At 42.1% G+C, this 21086-nt stretch overlaps 1 protein-coding gene and 1 pseudogene across 1 annotated transcript in view; one reads left to right on the top strand and one right to left on the bottom strand.

Annotated features, from left to right (window-relative positions):
- Positions 1 to 21086, top strand: part of CCDC3 (coiled-coil domain containing 3) — a 101623-nt gene that overhangs the window by 15188 nt on the left and 65349 nt on the right. The window lies entirely within an intron of this gene.
- LOC101335899 (large ribosomal subunit protein uL24 pseudogene) lies at positions 10477 to 10911 on the bottom strand (annotated as a pseudogene).

Here is a 21086-nt window from a genome sequence, read left to right as displayed (position 1 = left end):
TTTCTATATGTCTGTTAGGTCCTTTTGGTCTATACTGTTGTTCAAGTCCACTCTTAATTGATTCTGCATCTAAATGTTACCTCCATTATGAAAGTGGGGTACTGAAGTCTTCTACTATTATTGTATTCTATCACTTTCTCCTTTGGATTTGTCAATATTTTATATACTTAGGTGTTCTCACATTGAGTGCATATATATTTACAATTATTATATCTTCCTATTGAACTGACCACTTTATGATTATGTACTGACCTTTATCTCTAGAGACAGTTTTTAAAACCTACTTTGTCTGATATTAGGATAGTCACTCCTACTTTCTTTTGGTTATCTTTCACATGGAATATCCTTTTCCATTCCTTCACCTTCAGTCAATGTGCCTTTGAATCTAAAGTGAGTTTCTTCTAGATACAATACAATTGTTTCTTTTCTTAAAAATAAATTTATTTTTTTATTTTTGGCTGTGTTGGGTCTTCATTGCTGCATGCAGGCTTTCTCTCGTTGCGGCGAGCGGGGGTTACTCTTCGTTGAGGTGCGTGGGCTTCTCATTGCGATGGCTTCTCTTGTTGCGGAGCATGGGATTTAGGTGCACGGGCTTCAGTAGTTGTGGTGTGAGGGCTCTGTAGTTGTGGCTTGCGAGAGCTAGAGCACAGGCTCAGTAGTTGTGGCACACGGGCTTAGTTGTCTGCAGCATTGGGATCTTCCTGGAACAGGGCTTGAACCCGTATCCCCTGCATTGGCAGGCGGATTCTCAACCACTGCGCCACCAAGGAAGTCCCAATACAATTATATCTTAATTTTTGTATGTATTTGGCTATCCCATGTCTTCTTATTGGGGAGTTTAGTCCATTTACATTTAAAGTGATTATTGATAAGGATTTACTATTGGCATTTTGTTCACTGTTTTTTGTTTGTCTTATAGTTCCTTTTCCCATGTTTTTCTCTCTTGCTGTCTTCAGTGTTTTGTGCTGTGTTTTATTTTGTATGGATAGGTTTTGATTCCTTTGTCTTTTTTTTAACATCTTTATTGGAGTATAATTGCTTTACAATGGTGTGTTAGTTTCTGCTGTATAACAAAGTGAATCAGCTACACATATACATACATTCCCATATCGTCTCCCTCCTACCCTCCCTATCCCACCCCTCTAGGTGGACACAAAGCACCGAGCTGATCTCCCGGTGCTATGTGGCTGCTTCCCACTAGCTATCTGTTTTACATTTGGTAGTGTATATATGTGAATGCCACTCTCTCACTGCATCCCAGTTTACCCTTCCTTGCCCTGTATCCTCAGGTCCATTCTCTATGTCTGTGTCTTTATTCCTGTCCTGCCCCTAGGTTCTTCAGAACCCTTTTTTTTTTTTTTTTTAGATTCCATATATATGTGTTAGCATAGGTTATTTGTTTTTCTCTTTCTGACTTGCTTCACTCTGTATGACAGTCTCTAGGTCCATCCACCTCACTACAAATAACTCAATTTCATTTCCTTTCATGGCTGAGTAATACTCCATTGTATATATGTGCCACATCTTCTTTATCCATTCATCTGTTGATGGACACTTAGGTTGCTTCCATGTCTTGGCTACTGTAAATAGAGCTGCAGTGAACATTGTAGTACATGACTCTTTTTGAATTACAGTTTTCTCAGGGTATATGCCCAGTAGTGGGATTGCTGGGTTGTATGGTAGTTCCATTTTTAGTTTTTTGAGGAACCTCCATACTGTTCTCCATAGTGGCTGTATCAGTCTACATTCCCACCAACAGTGCAAGAAGGTTCCCTTTTCTCCACACTCTCTCCAGCATTTACTGTTTGTAGATTTTTTGATGATGGCCATTCTGACCCGTGTGAGGTGATACCTCATTGTAGTTTTGGTTTGCATTTCTCTAATGATTAGTGATGTTGAGCATCCTTTCATGTGTTTGTTGGCAATCTGTATATCTTCTTTGGAGAAATGTCTGTTTAGGCCTTCTGCCCATTTTTGGATTGTTTGTTTGTTTTTTTGATATTGAGCTGCATGAGCTGCTTGTAAATTTTGGAGATTAATCCTTTGTCAGTTGCTTCATTTCCAAATATTTTCTCCCATTCTGAGGGTTGTCTTTTCGTCTTACTTATGGTTTACTTTGCTGTGCAAAAGCTTTTAAGTTTCATTAGGTCCCATTTGTTTATTTTTCTTTTTATTTCCATTTCTCTAAGAGGTGAGTCAAAGAGGGTCTTGCGGGCTTCCCTGGTGGCGCAGTGGTTGAGAGTCCGCCTGCCGTTGCAGGGGACACGGGTTCGTGCCCCAGTCCGGGAAGATCCCACATGCTGCAGAGCGGCTGGGCCCATGAGCCATGGCCGCTGAGCCTGCGCGTCTGGAGCCTGTGCTCCGCAACGGGAGAGGCCACAATAGTGAGAGGCCCGCGTAATGCAAAAAAAAAAAAAAAAAAAGGGGTCTTCCTGTGATTTATGTCATAGAGTGTTCTGCCTATGTTTTCCTCTAAGAGTTTTAGAGTGTCTGGCCTTACATTTAGGTCTTTAATCCATTTTGAGTTTACTTTTGTGTATGGTGTTAGGGAGTGTTCTAATTTCATTCTTTTACATGTAGCTGTCCAGTTTTCCCAGCACCACTTATTGAAGAGGCTGTCTTTTCTCCATTATATTCTTGACTCTTTTATCAAAGATAAGGTGACCATATGTGTGTGGGTTTATCTCTGAGCTTTCTATCCTGTTCCATTGATCTATATTTCTGTTTTTGTGCCAGTACCATACTGTCTTGATTACTGTAGCTTTGTAGTCTAGTCTGAAGTCAGGGAGCCTGATTCCTCCAGCTCTGTTTTTCTTTCTGAAGATTGCTTTGGCTATTCGGGGTCTTTTGTGTTTCCATACACATTGTGCAGTCTCTTTGTTCTAGTTCTGTAAAAAATGCCATTGGTAGTTTGATAGAGATTGCATTGAATCTGTAGATTGCTTTTGGTAGTATAGTCATTTTCACACTGTTGATTCTTCCAGTTCAAGAACATGGTATATCTCTCCATCTGTTTGTATCATCTTTAATTTCTTTCCTCAGTGTCTTATAGTTTTCTGCATACAGGTCTTTTGTCTCCTTAGGTAGGTTTATTCCTGGGTATTTTATTCCTTTTGTTGCAGTGATAAATGGGAGTCTTGCCTTAATTTTTCTTTCAGATCTTTCATCATTAGTGTATAGGAATGCAAAGGATTTCTGTGCATTAATTTTGTATCCTGCTACTTTACGAGATTCATTGATTAGCTTCAGTAGTTTTCTGGTAGCATCTTTAGGATTCTCTATGTATAGTATCATGTCATCTGCAAACAGTGACAGTTTTACTTCTTCTTTTCTGATTTGGATTCCTTTTATTTCTTTTTCTTCTCCGATTGCTGTGGCTAAAACTTCCAAAACTATGTTGAATAATAGTAGTGAGAGTGGGCAACCTTGTCTTTTTCCTGATCTTAGTGGAAATGTCTTTCTTTTTTCTTTTGTATAACTTCTATACATATTTTCTTTGTGGTTACTAAGGGTTTAAGTAATATATCGTGTATCGAATAGTTATGACATTCTGTTTTAAGCTGACAACTACTTTACTTCACTTGCATACAAGAAATCTTGTCTTTTCCCTCTCCTCCCCACCACATTATATATTCTTGATGTCACAGTTTACTTTGACCTTTATATATTTGTTAACATTCAGTTTTAGTTGTTTCTAATACTTTTGTCTTTTATAGTATATAGTAATAAAATATTGTTTTTGTCTCTATATTTACCTTTATCAACTAGTTTCACACTTTCTTATGCTCTCATATTTCTAATTAGTGTCTTTCATTTCAACTTGAACTACCTTTAGCATGTCTTATAAAGCAGGTGGTAAAGTTTCTTAGCCTTTGTCTGAGGAAGTCTTTATCTCTCCTTTGTTTTTTTATTGGAGTATAATTGCTTTACAATGTTGTGTTATTTTCTGCTGTACAAGGAAGTGAATCAGCTATAAGTATACCTATATCCCCTCCCTCTCGGACCTCCCTCCCACTCCCCCCATCCCACCCAGTTAGCTTGTCATAGAGTGCCGAGCTGAGCTTCCTGTGCTTTACAGCTTGTTCCCACTAGCTATCTGTTTTATGCATGATAGTGTATATATGTCAATCCTAATCTTTCAGTTCGTCTCACCCTCCCCTTCTCCCACTGTCTCCACATGTCCGTTCTGTACGTCTGTGTCTCTGTTCATGCCCTGCAAATAGGTTCATCTCTACCACTTTTCTAGATTCCACATATATGTGTTAATGTACAATATTTGTTTTTCTCTTTCTGGCTTACTTCACTCTGTATGACAGTCTCTAAGTCCATCCACATCTCTACAAATGACCCAATTTCATTCCTTTTTATGGCTGAGTAATATTCCATTGTGTATATGTACCACATCTTCTTTATCCATTCATCTGTCGATGGACATTTAGGTTGTTTCTATGTCCTGGCTATTGTAAATAGTGCTGCAATGAACATTGGGGTACATGTGACCTTTTGAATTATGGTTTTCTCAGGGTATATGCCCAATAGTGGGATTGCTGGGTCGTATGGTAGTTCTTTTTTTAGGGAACCTCCATACTGTTCTCCACAGTGGCTATATCAATTACATTCCCTTTGTTTCCCCCCCCCCCGCCCCTTTTTTTCCCCTTTGTTTTTGAAGGACAATTTTGACAGAATAGTGTTCTTGGTTGGCAATTCTTTTTCTTTCAATATTTTAAATATATATATCATTCTACTCCTTTTGCCTGGCAAGATTTATGATGAAAAATCCTCTGATAGTCTCATTGGAGTGGGTATGGGGTTCCCTTCTATGTAACTAGTTGCTTTTCTCTTGCTGCTTTCAAAACTCTCTTTGTCTTTAACTTTTGAGCCACCCTTATATTCTCATGATAAATCCCATTTTTTATATATTGATGGATTTAATCTGCTAATATTTTGTTGAGAATTTTATACATGTATGTTCATGAGGAATATTGGCCTGTAGTTTTCTTATAATAAAAAAGGGGGCATCAAGATAATATTGGCCTCACAAAATGAGTTGGAAAGTATTCTTTCCTCTTCTGTTTTTTGGATGAGATTGTGTAGAATTGGTATTTTTTTCCATTAAATGTTTGTATATTAGCTTTCTATGGAAAACAATATACCACATAATGGGTAGCTTAAACAACGGAAATTTATTCTCTCTCTGTTCTGGAGGCCAGCATTCCAAGATCCGTGTGCTGGCAGGGTTGGGTTCCTCTGAGGTGTCTGTGGCTTGCACATGGCCTCCCTCTTGCTGCCTGTTCACAGTGTCCCCGCTCTGTGTGTCAGCATCCTTAGTGGCTTTCCATTTGTCCTAATCTCCCCTTCTTATAAGGACACCAGTCAGGTTGGATTAGGGCCCACCCTAACAGGCTCATTTTAACTTAATGACTGCTTTAAAGGCCCTGTCTCCAAATACAGTCACATTCTGAGGTACTGGGGTTAGGGCTTCAATATATGAATTTTGGAGGGACACAATTCAGTCCGTAACAGTTACGTAAAGTTTATCAGTAAATAATCTGTGCCTGGAGTCTTCTTTTGTTGGAGGGTTTTAAACTACTCATTCAATTTCTTTAATAGATAGGACTGTTTAGGGTGTCTGTTTTTCTTGTGCCACCGCGGCAATGCAGATCTGAGACTGGGGTTGGTGTAGTGCGAGGCTGGGTGAGGAAAGACAAGAAAAAGAGAAGAAAACCAGGGACTTCCCCCTTACTGTGTAGTACAATGGGGCTCCTTTACTTGATGTTCTAGATAGAAATAGGAGATTTCTCCTAGAGTTTTTGCTGCATAGTTCAATGATTCTGCCCCCTTTGATTCAGGTCCCATAGCCTCTAGTTGTTTAGTTTTCAGAGTCTTCAGGTAGTTGCTTTGTGTATTATGTGCAGAGATTTTGACATCAGTAGGACTCATAGGCTACATGCAGTTTCCTTCATCTTGACTGCTACTGGAAGCTGATGTTCCTGTTTGACTGGGCCCATCAAGAACATCTGGTCAATCTTGCATAGGACATACTGCAGGGGGGGAAAGAACAGTATTTATTTCTTGATGATCAAAAGCAAATAGGAATGGGAAAGAGGATTGTCCTTTTTTTTTTTTAAACATCTTTATTGGAGTATAATTGCTTTACAATGGTGTATTAGTTTCTGCTTTATAACAAAGTGAATCAGTTATACATATACATATGTTCCCATATCTCTTCCCTCTTGCATCTCCCTCCCTCCCACCCTCCCTATCCCACCCCTCTAGGTGGTCACAAAGTACCGAGCTGAACTCCCTGTGCTATGCGGCTGCTTCCCACTAGCTATCTATTTTACGTTTGGTAGTGTATATATGTCCATGCCACTCTCTGGATCTGTAGTTTTTAAGGTGAAATTCGAGCCCAAATGGGTCAAGAAAATCATAATTCAGTTCATCCAAATCTTTCATAAAGCCCTAGAAGTATTTGATTTAAAACGTCCCTGGAACTTTGCTTAGGCAGTCTAGGTTACCACACTATTTGTTCAAGAACAAAGATATCCCTTAGGGATGGAGGAGTATAACGTCAGTTTAACAAGTATTTGTGACTTGTTAAGTGTAAGTTAAGTACTTTTTCTGTATTTAGTCTTCTTTGATACCTCATCAAAACTCAAAAAGTGATAGTTTCTTAAAAGTTAGTTACAGTGCAGAATCAGAAACCTTATCAATGAACTTTTTGTATTCCTACATGAAAATCCAATAGTCTTTCTTGTGCTTTGAATGGATTTTTTTAATCCATGCATGATTTTTGTAACATGATGAATTGACCATGTGAAAAATACTCGTTCGGAGTTATATAGATGTTGAAAACATTGAGACTTTTAATTATACAATATTAAAAACCCCTTTTCATCATTATCACCATTGATCTCATCAGGAAAGTCTTGAAGCAGTGGAAAAATGTCAAGCATGCAGTGGCAAGTTTTCTGAAATTCTAATTTTTGCGTGAAAGCTCAAATTTTATCAGTGGCAGCAAATACTGCTAGTTTTCCTTGAAGTGAGAGGCTTATTTATTCATTTTCAAGAAAATGTCTATCAAATACTCAAATCCATAGTTTTTCTGTCATTCATCCTTTCAAGTAAAAATAGTCTTTCACAAAGAAAGCCACTAGTTCAACTCAGAACTCAGTCACCTAAGTACTCTTCCTTGAGACAACCACTGTACTTTGATAAGCAGCAGAAGTGCTTTCTGTGCTTCTGAATTTCTTCAGAATATTAAAAACGTGTGTACTCAAGGGCCAGGATTTAATTAATGGTTTTTACTGCTTCATCAAGGACATTCTTTTTTTTTTTTTTTTTAAGACTTTCTGATGTGGACCATTTTTAAAGTCTTTATTGAATTTGTTACAATATTGCTTCTGTTTTATGGGTTTTTTTTTTTTTTTTTGTGGTATGCGGGCTTCTCACTGCCGTGGCCTCTCCCACTGCGGAGCACAGGCTCCGGACACACAGGCCCAGCAGCCACGGCTCAAAGGCCCAGCCGCTCCGCGGCATGTGGGATCCTCCCAGACCGGGGCATGAACCCACGTCCCCTGCATCGGCAGGCGGACTCTCAACCACCGCGCCACAAGGGAAGCCCTGTTTTATGTTTTGGTTTTTTGGCCCTGAGGCATGTGGGATCTTGGCTCTGCGACCAGGGATCAAATCTTCCCCTGCATTGAAAGGTGAAGTCTTAACCACTGGACCGCCAGGGAAGTCCCATCATCAAGGACATTCTCAAACTGCCTTTTTCTTTTCTGCCCACACAAGGCACTGAAAAATATAATGCCTCTTCGTGTCATTTGATCTGCTGCCTTGATTTGCACTAGGTGCCAGCAGTTTTACTCACCTTTGCTTTTGCACCAACAGTGCAAATGTCAGCACAGTGAACAAGACATCTTAGTATTGTTCTGAAAATAGTTTTGATTTCATGGGCTCCCCTGAAGGATCTCTGGATCCCCCAGGAATCTGCAGACTTGGAGAACCACTGCTCTAGACCAGCTAGGTGAATGGCAAACTAGGAGGTGTTACCTGAACTGAGTGTGGATGGGGGACACTTCACATTCTGAGCTGGGAAGGGGGGATGTGTGACCTCGCAAAGGGGCCCAGAATTTCAGAAGGCCTGGAGTCAACATGGAGCTTGGAATGGTTTCAGCATTTCAGCTTGGAATGGGCTTCTGGCAGTGAGAGTAGTGGGAGTTGCATAGACCAGATTGTGGAGGGTGATGGATACCTATGAGACGAATTCAGGGCCTGGGATTCAGCAGATGTGGATTCTAATATGGTCTGTGCCCACTGACTAATGTTAATCTTGGGCAAATCCATTTACTTTGATGGATGTTTATGCTTAACACGTAATTAATATATGCTCAATAGGTATCTTGTTCATTGAAATTAAATAATTTCATCTCTGGAAAACGAAGGGGTTATATTTTATTTCTCTGAGGGTTCTGTAAACACTGAACGTGATTCTGTTCTTATCACAGTGGAGTCAGTTGAAACTCAGGCAAACTGAGGAATGTGGGTGGACAGTGATGGAGCCGGAAGTGGGATCAGGGTCTCCGGGCTTCAAGTTCACGCTATTTATGTTCTCCATCCTGCCTGCTCCCTGGTCTCCTGCCTCCCAAAGCTTCTCATAGACTGTTACTTCCCTGACGCACTTCCTACTTGCTATCGTTCCTTTATGCAGCTGGTCTGGTTTTGTCCTTTGATTATGCGGTTAGTGCACACTTTTTTGTGTGTGTGTGTGACACTTATCACAAATACAATGGTTTATGAAAATACTGGTTCACTATTCATGTCCCCCAACCGGGATTTAAACTCCTTTTTACTGGTTGTTGTATTCCCAGGACCTAGCATGGTTCTGTCACATGGTAGGCATGGGTACCAAAATACAGAAGAGGGTTGTAGGGCTTCCCTGGTGGCGCAGTGGTTGAGAGTCCGCCTGACGATGCAGGGGACACGGGTTCGTGCCCCGGTCCGGGAAGATCCCACATGCCGCGGAGCGGCTGGGCCCGTGAGCCATGGCCGCTGAGCCTGCGCGTCCGGAGCCTGTGCTCCGCAATGGGTGAGGCCACAGCGGTGAGAGGCCCGCGTACCGCAAAAAAAAAAGAAGACGGTTGTAAAGTATCACATGAGTGGTGTAGGCAGTAAAAGCTTTAGGAAGTCAGAGAAAGGGGAGATCAATGGGGCTTGAGTATCCCAGGAAGATTTCAGAGAAGAGAGGGGACTTGATCTGGACCTTGTAAGATGATCTGTAATACAGTTGATCCTTGAATGACACAGGTTTGAACTGCACGGGTCCATTTATATGCAGATATTCTTCAGTAGTAAATACAGTACTACACGGTCCATGGTTAGTTGAGTCTGAGGATGCACAGGGCCAACTATGTTATACGTGCATTAACCCCCGTGTTGTTCAAGGGTCAGCGGTTTACTGTTTTCAAAGTACCTTTTGTGATATCAAGGATCATGCTATTTACCTATCCTCTAGTTGAATGTTAGTAACTTTTAGATTGCCATTAATAGGTCATTCATTGGCCAGGTAGAACCAGAACTGTGAAGGAGGTAGGGTGGTGGTCTTTTTCATTCATTCATTCCTTCAGACCTTCACTGTACACATATTTATTGAATACCTGCTATATGTCAGGCACTGGGAATACAAAAGAAAAAAAAGAGAAAAGAGTTCCCTGCCCTCCTAGAGCTTACACTGTAGTGGGATGAGGGAGAGACAATCACTACATCGATCAATACATCAGTCAATAAGAAACATGTCAGTTAATGATGTTTGGCAAAGAATTAAGAGGGTGGTAAGTGACAAAGAGGAATTAGCAACTACTTTAGGCTGAGGGGGTGACACCTACACTGAAGTCTGAATGACAGGGCAAGCTGTACAAAGGTCAGGTGGCAAAGCATTCCAGGCAGGAGAAGCAGCCAGTGCCGCTGTGCAAGACCCCGCTAGGCATGCTTGAGGGATGGAAAGGTGTGAAGGGAGCATTGTTGGTGGGGACGAATGGAATGAGATGAGTCTAGAGAGGTGAGCAGGACCCGGACCATTTAGAGCTTTCTAAGCAAGGTCAAGTTTAGATCTTTGTGCTTCGGGGAGCTGTTGAGTGGAGTGATGTGCTCTGAGTGATGGAGGCAGGGTCTAGGGGACAGCGGTGGTGCTGGAGAGGTATGGCTGGATTCAGGATATGTTTGGAAGTGGGGCTTTTCCTGTGTTCCTCCAATTGTTCCCTGATCACAGTCTGCCCTTCTATCCCCACTTTTTAAGGCTTTTCCTTTTTCCTCTTCATATAGGGCCTCAGCCACCCCAAGGTGTTGGCTAAGTACCATATTTTGGGTTGCAAAAGTTACACTTCATTTTGGGAATATTTGCATCTTAATTTACTAATAATTTGCCCTTTTTTTCATTTTTAACAGTTTTTAATGAAAGTTGTATTCAAGATTACTTTATTCCTGCATCTTCTCAATTGTTTCTTCCTGATATTTGCCCTTTTCCTTTCCTACTTGGTGAGATTTGGCTTTACGTTCGAGGATCTTTTTGCGGTCTTCCTCCAGTTTTAGTCTGGTGATAACCACCTGGCTGGGGTGAATGCCCACATGCGCAGTCGTGCTGTTAGCGTTCTCCCACTGCACTCGTTCCACGTAGATGACATATTTCTTCCTGTAAACCTGGACTACTTTGCCAATTTGCTGCCCTCTGTAGTACCCTTGTACAACGTGAACTTCATCGTCCTTTCGGATGGGCATGGATCGGACATTGTACCTCTGTCTCAGCTCTTTAGAAACGGGAAGACATAATCTTCCTGCGAATGTGGGAAGGCGCATTGAAATGCCTTTTCCTGTTCTCGCTTGGGTCAGAGTCACAAAGGGATTGCACTTCATTTTGACCGCTGGTGCTTCAGCAGTGGCCGCAAAAGGGAAGAGAGCAGTAATTTTTAAAAAAAAAGTTTAAAGTGGCAATTTGCGTCTCGTTAAGGTTTTAGGATGAGTCTTGGTTTCTAACTCTGACTCAGTACCAATTGTGATTTTGTATATCACTTAGCCACTCTGAACTAAGTTTCCTCATCCGTAAAATGGATCAGATTATGCCTCCTATGCATCATTCATAGCCCTGTAATAAAAAGCAACTGAGGGGCTTCCCCGGTGGCGCAGTGGTTGAGAGTCTGCCTGCCGATGCAGGGGATGCAGGTTCGTGCCCCGGTCTGGGAAGATCCCACATGCCGCAGACCGGCTGGGTCCGTGAGCCATGGCCGCTGAGCCCGTGCGTCCCGGAGCCTGTGCTCTGCAACAGGAGAGGCCACAACAGTGAGAGGCCCGCGTACCGCAAAAAAAAAAAAAGCAACTGAGATGATGATTTTAAAAGTACACAGTTGCAATTACGTGTGAAACGTTGTCTTGGCTTTCATGCCCCTGTGTGTACCCGTTCTCCATCACCTAGCTTGCAAGAGTGATAATAAAAGATCTTGAGGCAGGCAGGCCTTTATTCCATCAACAGAGATCTTTGATACTCCTTACGTTCTCAGCATTGTATGGTGTATTATGGAGGATATGGTAGAGGAAGATGACCTGGTGTCTGAACTCAAGCATCTAGTTAGAGAGATACAATTAACCCATGTGGAAAGATGGATACTGCTGCAGGGCCTTATGACCCAGTGGGAAGGATTTGCATAAGTGGAGAGAAGATGAATTCAGACAGGAAAGAGCATGAATGGAAGCCTGGAGATGAGGATGAGGGTAGGTTAGGATAGCAGAGCTGCACGCGGGGGATTAGAGGACAAGTGAGGACACACAAGTTAGTGGGTCTGCACCAGAAATTCCTGACTTGTTATCAGGTGTATGCAGTTCACACTAAAAGGAGGATTCCTCTGACATGTTGTAGAGGTGATGGTTTGTGGCTGTACTGTGCAGGCTGTCATTTCTTCTTGACTCCTGCCTTCAATTCTGACCTTTATTGAAACACAGTCATTACTTTTAAGCATTGACTAATACCCCATGTAGTTACTTTAAAAACCCCACACGCTTCTTATTTTGGAATAAATATAGATTCACTGGCTGTTGCAAAGAAATGGAGAGAAGTCCTTGGTACCCCTCACCCATTCTTCCCAGTTGAACATGTTGTATAACTAGTGCAATAGCAAAACCGGGTAATGACACTGGTGAAATGCACAGAGCTGAGTCACCAGTTACACATAATGCACTTGTTTGTGTGTGTGTAGCTTCCTGTTGCTATCAGCACAGTCAAGATACAGAACCGTCCCATCACCTCGGGCTCCCTCGTGGTACTCCTTATAGCTACAACTTCTCCATTGTCCATTCCCAAACCCTGGTGGCCACTCATCTGTTCTCTGTCTCCAGAATTTTGTTATTTCAAGTGTTATATCAGTAGAACCATACAGTTTAAGGAACTTGCTGAGATTATTTTCTTTCTCTCAGCATAACTTCCCTGAGGTTCATCCAAAGTTGTTTTTCTTTTCATTGCTGAGTAATACTCCATGGTATGGTGGACCATCATTTGGTTAACTATTCACTCACTGAAGGACATTGGTTGGTTTTGAGTTATTAGCTATAATGAAAACTGCTCTGAACATTCATGCATAGGTTTTTGAGTGGACAGAAGTTGTCATTTCTTGGACTTCCCTGGTGGCGCAGTAGTTAAGAATCTGCCTGCCAGTGCAGGGGGCACGTGTTCGAGCCCCGGTCCGGGCAGATCCCACATGCCACAGAGCAACTAAGCCCGTGCGCCACAACTACTGAAGCCTGCACGCCTAGAGCCCGTGCTCCACAACAAGAGAAGCCACCGCAGTGAAAAGCCCGCGCGCAGCAATGAAGACTCAGTGCAGCCAAAAATAAATTAAAAAAAAAAAAAGGTGACTTCCCTGGTGACACAGTGGTTAAGAATCCGCCTGCCAATTCAGGGGACACGGGTTTGAGCCCTGGTCCGGGAAGATCCCACATGCCACGGAGCCACTAGGCCCATGCCCCACAGCTACTGAGCTTGTGCTCTAGAGCCCGCGAGCTACAACTACTGAGCCCGCGTGCCACAACTACTGAAGCCCATGCGCCTAGAGCCCGTGCTCCGCAACAAAGGAAGCCACCGCAATGAGAAGCCTGAGCACCGCAAGGAAGAGTAACCCCTGCTTGCCTCAACTAGAGAAAGCCCGTGTGCAGCAACGAAGACCCAGTGCAGCCAAAAATAAAAAATAAATTTTTAAAAAAAGGGTATGCCACTTAAAAAAAAAAAAAAGTTTTCATTTCTCTACAGTAAATGGCCAAGAGTGTCATATGCCGGGTCATCTGATGAGTTCATTTGTCATTTTAAAGGAAACTTGCAAACTGTTTTCCGAAGTGACTGAATCATTTACATTCCCACCAACAATGTATGAGTGATCCAGTTTTTTGCATCATTACTCTTTGCTCTTATCACTATTTTTAATTTTATCCATTCTGATAGGTATGTTCTCATTGTGTTCAAATTTTTTTTAGATGTAATTCACACACCATAAAACTCACCCTTTTAAAGTATATAATTCAATGGTTTTTAGTATATTCTCATGTAGGTGCAACTATCATCATTATCTGTATTTCCAAAGCATTTTCATCCCTCCAAAAAGAGTGACAGGTACCCATTACCAGTCACTCCCAATTCAGCCTTCTTCCCAGCCCCCGGCAACTACTGTCCTCTGTCTCTATGGATTTGCCCATAGAAATGAAATCTTATAATATATGGCCCTTTGTGACTGGCTTCTTTCACTAAGCATAATGTTTCGCGGGTTCATCCATGTTGTAATATGAGTCAGCACTTCATTCCTTTGTATGGCTGAATAATATTCTATCGTATGATTACCACATTTTGTTTATCCATCAGCTGATGGACATTTGGGTTGTTTCCACTTTTGCCTGTTATGAATAATATTTCTAACAATGTTTTTGTACAAGTTTTTGTATGTATGTATGTGTGTTTTCTTTTGGGTATTTTCCTGAGAGTTGAATTGCTGGGTCGTATGGTAATTCTATGTTTAGCCTTTTGAGGAACTGCCAAACTGATTTCCAAAGCAGCTGCGCCATTTTACCTTCTCACCAGCAGTGTATGAGGGTTCCAGTTTCCCTACATCTTTGTCAACACTTGTTATTATCTGTCTTGTTGATTCTAACCATCCTGCTGGGAGTGAAGTGGTCTTTCATTGTGGTTTTGATTTTTCATTTCCCTGATGAGTTATGATTTGAGCATCTTCTCATGTGTTTATTGACCATTTGCGTAGTTTCTTTGGAGAAATGTCTATTCAAGCTTTTGCCCAGTTTTCAATTGGGTTGTCTTTTTATTGTTGAGTTGTAACAGTTCCTTACATATTTTAGATACTAGGCCCTTATTAGGTATATGATTTGCAAATATTTTCTCCCATTCTGTGGTCTGTCTTGTCACTGTAGTTTAAATTTCTATTTCCCTAATGACTGCCAGTGTTGGTCATCTTTTCATCTGCAGGTTTACCATCTGTATGGCCTCTTTGGTGAAATGTCTATTCATATCTTTTGCCCATGTTTGTCATTCCTCTTACTAGAGCTATGGCTGTAGACATTTTCCTTTATAGTATATATGTCTTCAAACTCTTCTTTGCAGCAGCACTAAGATGCGTGAGACGCAGCTGTTAAGCTGCTCATAGCTATAGATCTTTTAAATTGTGATTAAAAAACACAACATGGAATTTACCCTCAACCATTAGGTGTATAGTGCAAATATTAACCATACACATGTTGAAAGCAGATTTCTAAGACTTTGTCATTTTGCACAAACTGAAACTCTAGACCCATTGAATAGTAACTCCCCATTCCCCACATATCCCTGCCACTGGCAACTACCATTATGCTTTTTGCTTCTGTGAGATTGACTGCTTTAGATACGTTAAATGAGTGGAATCATGCATTATTTGTCATTCTGTGACTGCCTTGTTTCACTTAGCGTAGTGTCCTCAAGGTTCATCCATGTTGTAGTATGTGACCATAGCTGTAGATTTTTTTAAAAATTTATTGAAATATAGCTGATTTACAGTGTTGTGTTAATTTCTCCTGTACAGTAAAATGATTCAGTTATGCATATATATACATTCTTTTTCTTTTCTATTATGGTTGATCCCAGGATATTGAATATAGTTCCCTGTGCTGTACAGTAGGACCTTGTTGTTTATCCATTCTATGCATAATAGTTGGCATGTGCTAACCCCAAACTCCCAATCCATCTCTCCACCCCACCCCTTGGCAACCACAAGTCTGTTCTCTATGTCTGTGAGTCTGTTTCTGTTTCATAGATAAGTTCATTTGTGTCATTTTTATTATTATTATTATTTTTTGGCCATGCTGCGTGGCCTGTGGGACCTTAGTTCCCCGGCCAGGGTTTGAACCTGGGCCCTCGGCAGTGAGCGTGCAGAGTCCTAACCACTGGATTGCCAGAGAATCCCCCATTTGTGTCATATTTTCGATTCCACATATAAGTGATATCATATGGTATTTGTCTTTCTCTTTCTGACTTACTTCACTTAGTATGATAATCTCTTGGTCCATCCGTGTTGTGGTAAATGGCATTACTTCATTCTTTTTTTATGGCTGAGTAGTATTCCGTTGTATATATACACCACATCTTCTTCATCCATTCATCTGTTGATGGACATTTAGGTTGTTTCCACGTCTTGACTGTTGTGAATAGAGCTGCCAAGCTGTAGATTAGGATCCATGCGAGGCCAGTGCTCATTTTTATCTCATTAATAACCATGTGATCTCACCATGACTCAGTTTCTCCATCTGCAAAAGGGATAACAGTAGGTCATAGTGGCATAGAACTTGGTAACTAAACTCAGAGCTTTGTGAGTAATCCATACTCTCATCCTGTGGACCGCCTCACAGGTGGCAGTTATGCGTCTTCGCCAGAAAGTCAGAAGTGAGCAGGAGGTTCTCATCCTGGTTTGTTGAAGAGGCTTCACTGAGTGACCTCATTTCTTCATTAATTTTTAATTTCTTTTCTTGCCTAATGTTCACCCTTTAATCCCCAAATCATTCCAGAGTACCTCAGCACATATATCCTGAAATTGAAAGGGGAGGATCCAACAAGGGATCTAGTTCTTGTTAAGGGTCTTCTGTGCCCCCAAAGAAGAGGATCTTTAAGCCAACCTCCACCTGGCCCCATGAGGCACCCAGTTCTCTGGGAGTTGCTATAGAAATGTGCTCTGGTACTAGGAGGAAAGGAAATAAAGCATTCTGAGAGTCTTGCAGGCTAGGAAGTGGACGTTCTGACGTCTATTCCCAAAGTCTACTGCAGTTGCTTTCTTCATTACATTCTTTCTCGGTGTTTCATTGTTCCCATGTGGACACGGAGGCTGAATGTGTTGACTGTCCTTGTCCTTTACAAAGCAGCATGAGAAATTTGGAAGAGAGATCTCTGGCCATCAAGCTGTGGTCTTAAATAAGACAGGATGATCATTTATCCCCTTCTTGTCTTGGAAACAAAAAATCTGCCACCATCTGAGCTCTCCCTGTGGAGATATTAGCTCATGCAGACCGGAAAACGTATCTTTGCCTTTATTCTTTTTTCTTCCCCACACCCCCTTCTCCCAGTTGGCCCTTTGCTTCTGCATCATCCTATCCCAAGAGCTGACTAGCAGCTTCAGCTCTCACCTTCCTCAGCAGGCGCTGTGGTTTTGCACACAGCTGGGGACATTTCTGGGGATGGATCTCAGTGGTTAGAGCAAACATTGCCTGGGAGTCTTGGGCCAGAGGAGATTCCTCTAGTCTCTTCCATACTTCTCTGGTTCTCACTCACCAGACCCTCAGGGAATGCTGTCAAGCTTCAGTTCCCATGGCTGGTTTTTATCTTTCTTTTAGTTAAATCAGCTGTGACACCTGGCAGAGCCATGCTTCCCCTGGGGGCCTAGGCAAACCCAGATGCTGCCAGCCTGTTCTGTCCCCGGGGTGCACTCAAGGCCAGTCCATTTACTCTGCACAGACACAAGGAGAAGAATGTCGGTGCTAGAAGGGAGCTGAAGAGTCATCTAGTCAACCCCTTAATGCAACATCGCGGAAGAATTTTATAGGAAAACAAAGACCCACCCCACAGCTACAGCTCTTACCATGTGGCCGAGTGATGCTGTTTTGATTTTAAATACGGTAACTGTAATTTCAACCCTAAAACTATTAAAATATTAGTAGAAGCTAGCGTAGGGTTCCAAAAGTGTGTAGCCTCTGTCGTAGCTTTGTAGTAAAGCAAAATGGTCATAAGTACAGGTCAAAGGAATATAATAAACCAGTGCCTGTGTGCATAAATACATACATACATACATAAAAAGTAAGGGAAGGACATTTCTGCACAGTGTCAGGGGGCAAGCTTTTCTGCACAGTGTCAGGTGCTTTCTAAATCATTTCTATTTGTTTGCTTTGAGAAAAGGGCCCTTTTTTTCATTTCCTTATTCTGTGGCCAGAGAGAAGGGTTGGTTTCTCAGTTTTCTGGGAAATGGTCGTAGTTGCGTCTGGAGACCAGGGTTAGTCTCTATGTGCTGTTTGTCTTTTTGTTTTCATCTCTGGGCTCTCCCCGCAGACCCCTGTTGGCCACCTGCCTGGTGCCCATGGCTCCCACCTTGTCTCTTTCTTAGAGTCCCATTCTCCAGACCCCAGAGATCTCTTCTGCCCAACCTGTCCTTTGCCTGCCTGTGTTGTGTAACCCCAAGGCTCTGCTAGACAGTTGAAGCTGCTCTCATAGACTAATTCAGGGTAAAGTGGTAAGAGAGATGAGTGGCATTATTTATTGCCTTCCGTAAACATTGACATTTTAAAGCTTTAGATCCTTTAATTCTTAAAAACAAAAATGAGTCAAGGGGAGTGGGGAGGGACATGATAGTGGAAGGGGATTAAGAGGTATTAACTACTAGGTATAAAATAAGATACAAGGATATTTAAAAAACTAAAAACAGAACTACCATACGACCCAGCAATCCCACTACTGGGCATATACCCTGAGAAAACCATAATTCAAAAAGAGTCATGTACCAAAATGTTCACTGCAGCTCTATTTACAATAGCCCGGAGATGGAAACAACCTAAGTGTCCATCATCGGATGAATGGATAAAGAAGATGTGGCACATATATACAATGGAATATTACTCAGCCATAAAAAGAACCGAAATTGAGTTATTTGTGGTGAGGTGGATGGACCTAGAGTCTGTCATACAGAGTGAAGTAAGTCAGAAAGGGAAAAACAAATACTGTAGGCTAATGCATATATATGGAATCTAAAAAAAATGGTACTGATGAACCTAGTGGCAGGACAGAATAAGGACACAGATATAGAGAATGAAACTGAGGACATGGGGTGGGGGGAAAGGGGAAGCTGGGACAAAGTGAGAGTAGCATTGACATATATACACTACCAAATGTAAAATACATAGCTAGTGGGAAGCAGCCGCACAGCACAGGGAGATCAGATCGGTGCTTTGTGGAGACCTAGAGAGGTGGGATAGAGAGGGTAGAAGGGAGACCCAAGAAGGAGGAGATATGGGGATATATGTGTGCATACGGCTGATTCACTTTGTTGGACAACAGAAACTAACAGAGTATTGTGAAACAATTATACTCCAATAGAGATGTATAAAATAAAAAGATACAAGGATGTAATGTTCACAGGAATATAGCCAATATTTTATAATAACTTTAAATGGAGTATACTGTATAAAAATATTAAATCACTGTGTTGTAAACCTGCAACTAATATAATGTTATAAATCAACTATACTTCAGTTGAAAAAAAAATGAGTGGAACAGGGTACTCAAGCAAGAGTGGGAAAATAGCTTTTCTTTTCTAGACGATACATTGGGTCACTCAAACCACACAGTTGATACCATCCAGACACCAACCATGAACAAGCCCGGGCCTGAGTTCGTTCCTCTGTCCAGTTGTTCCTAAGGAAGATTAAACCTGCTTTATTCCAGACGTGTCTTTTTTATTATTATTATTAATTTAATTTATTTTTTGGCTGCATTGGGTCTTCGTTGCTGCTCACAAGCTTTCTCTAATTGCGGCGAGCAGGGGCTACTCTTCGTTGCGGTGTGCAGGCTTCTCATTGCGGTGGCTTCTCTTGTTGCGGAGCACGGGCTCTAGGCATGCGGGCTTAAGTTGTTGTGGCACGAGGGCCCAGTATTTGTGGCTCGTGGGCTCTAGAGCGCAAGCTCAGTAGTTGTGGCGCACGGGCTTAGCTGCTCAGTGGCATGTGGAATATTCCCAGACCAGGGCTCAAACCCATGTGCCCTGCATTGGCAGGCAGATTCTTAACCACTGCGCCACCAGGGAAGTCCCCTGACGTGTCTTTTGTAAGTTTTTATCTGTCTGTAATAAGATCATAAGCTACTAATGAGAAGGAATCCTCTCGTTTAAATCCAATTCTTTTCATGAACAATAGGAACTTAATATGTATCTGTTAATGATGAAATATTAATAAGCCTGAAGGAGTCAGCAGTAAGTCTTTCCTAGGGTTAGAAAACCATTTACAAGGCCTTATTGGAAAGGCCCTTTGAGGACTTGGATTTTGTTATGAGAAACACTAATTAACTGAAACCCTTAAGTGAAGGGCATTTCGTCTCCCTTTAGTCAATTCATGTTGCAAACATGTTGCTCTCATGGCTGGAATTGAATGCTTTCTGGAGAGACCTATCCAAGGAAATTTGCTTGAGATGCTGTCATTGTCAGCATTGCAATCAGCTTACTAACTCTGCAGGGGTGGCAGGTTTGCTCTTTTCCCTTGAAAGGCTTCATCAACGCTGGTATCTACAGGCATTTAGGGACACCAAGGAAATATGCCAAAGGCACTGCTTACTCTCCTCTGGACACTAAAAAGTGGTGGATACCATTTTGAGTGTTGGCCTGGGGAGACCTGGGGGCTGAATCCTGGGACTGCTCCAAACTCATTCTGTGACTGTGGGTAAGACGTTCAACCTCTCTGAGTCTCTGCTGCCTTATCTGTAAGACTGGGATAATGATCTCTTTGCACAGGGCTATTTTAAGATTTAAATGAGCTATGTATGCAGAGACTCTGGCACAGATTAAGAAGTGGCTAGCTGCGGAATGGAGCTCTGTAATTTGGCAAATCCCCCAATGGTTTGCATTTTGGCCCACTGAACTTCTATCTCAGGATGGTGTGTGAAGGCAGAGCTTGCAGACTGAGAAATCTGGGCTTCCAAATGGACGTCTCTTTAAATCTTGGACCCTAAAGGGTGGCCGTAGAGGCTCAAAATGCCTGGCATACTGCATAATGTCTCATTTTGGTTGCTGCCATGGAGAAGGCTGTGAGCAGAGAGAGGGCTCAGGGTGGGTAGGCTGGCTGGCTGCCCAGGGCTCTTGTTGCCGCAGACTGAATGTTTATGTGCCCTTCCCCCCATTCATATCTTGAAACCTTAACCCCCAGTGCTATGGGATTGGGAGGTGATTAGGTCATGAGGGTGGAGCCTTATGGATGGGATTAGTGCCCTTATAGAAGAGACCTCAGTGAGCTCCCTGTCCCTCCATGTGAGGGCATAGCGAAGAAGATGGCTGCTTGTGGACCAGGAAGCTGCCCTCACCTGACACCGAATCTGCCAGTGTCTTGATGGACTTCTTAGCCTCTAGAACTGTGAGAAGTAAATTTCTGTTATGTGCAAGTCACCCAGTCTATAGTACTTTGTTTCAGCAGCCCGACTGGACTAAATACCCGTCTATATTATGATCTGGTGGTGGTCTTATCGAACTATTTTTTAAATACTTTATTTTTTAGAGTAGTCTCAGGTTCACAGCAAAATTGAGGGGAAGATAGAAAGATTTCCCATACACTCGCTGCCTCAACACATGCATGGCCTTCCCCACTATCAACATCCTTCTCCAGATGGTACATTTCTTGCAATTGATGAACCTACGTTGATACATCATAATCGCCCAGTCCACGGTTTACTTTCGGGTTCACTCTTGGTGTTGTACGTACTATGTGTTTGTACAGATGCATAATGACATGTGTGCACCATTAGAGTGTCATATAGGGTAGTCTCGCCGCCCTGA

This window comes from Tursiops truncatus, chromosome 2 (genome assembly GCF_011762595.2).
Source record: "Tursiops truncatus isolate mTurTru1 chromosome 2, mTurTru1.mat.Y, whole genome shotgun sequence".
NCBI lineage: Eukaryota > Metazoa > Chordata > Mammalia > Artiodactyla > Delphinidae > Tursiops > Tursiops truncatus.
Note: the sequence above shows the minus strand (reverse complement) of the source record. Positions and strands in the feature narration are given on the sequence as shown.